Source organism: Sycon ciliatum, chromosome 12 (genome assembly GCF_964019385.1).
Source record: "Sycon ciliatum chromosome 12, ocSycCili1.1, whole genome shotgun sequence".
Classification (NCBI taxonomy): domain Eukaryota; kingdom Metazoa; phylum Porifera; class Calcarea; order Leucosolenida; family Sycettidae; genus Sycon; species Sycon ciliatum.
Genome location: NC_088654.1, coordinates 5430097 through 5431096, shown reverse-complemented (window position 1 = coordinate 5431096; position 1000 = coordinate 5430097).

The following is a 1000-nucleotide window of genomic DNA, read 5'->3' as shown; positions in this document are numbered from 1 at the left end:
GTTTCGTTCTTATAAAAGCACGGATGACCGCGATTGGCCCATATGTTGTAGTCTTTTGGACGCTGAGTCGACTGGTTTTGGTCCGAAAAGGCTGCGATGCAGCGTTCCTCCTTTATTCCCAATCGAACATGGTTGAACAAGCGGTCACGTGCTCCTGCGTACACCAGTCACCTGTTCACCGTGGTAGGGTACAACTTACTAGTCTGTTTGACCTTTTTTGGGTGCAGTCCTGTCACTCGAGTTGAACTCGAGTTGAACCTGGATGTGAAAGTTGTCGCCTGTTGGCGTGGTGACCAGGTGATTTGGGCACTCAGGAGCGCGCGGCCGCTTGTTCAACCATGTTCGATTGGGAATAAAGGAGGAACGCTGCATCGCAGCCTTATTGGACCAAAACCAGTCGACTCAGCGTCCAAAAGACTACAACATATGGGCCAATCACGGTCATCCGTGCTTTTATAAGAACGAAACGGCGCTTTTAGTGACATTTTGCATACAAATCCCCATCTCGTAGGGCGCAGTCACCCAGTTTCGGTGGAAGTGCGCGAGTTCGATTGGGATTCAAGTAGGAAGGGAGCGTCTCAGCTTTCTCGGACCAAGACCATTCGACTCAGCACCCCGAAGACTACAACCGGTGAAATTTTAATTTTTGCCTTAACTTCCCCTTTAACTCGTTAGAGTTAGCACTTCGTTATACATAATATTATGGCTTTTACAGTAACCCTTTGGAACTGCACTGATCACACGGCGTCAGAAGATAGCTGCAATTGCAAGTATATTCGTTCCATTTTCCATCATAACGCTAGTTCTACTTCACCGATTTTGACGATCTTGGGCTCGTTGGAAAGCTCTTGGAACGAGGATAACAGCGAACCCAAACTCATTCTGGAGAGCGATTGCTGTCTGCTACTGAATGCCAGGAATGCCAGCTGAATACCAAATCCAAAACGGGAATAGTCCTTGTCCCACCATTTCACTCGTGCTAGCTCAAAATCATTCAATT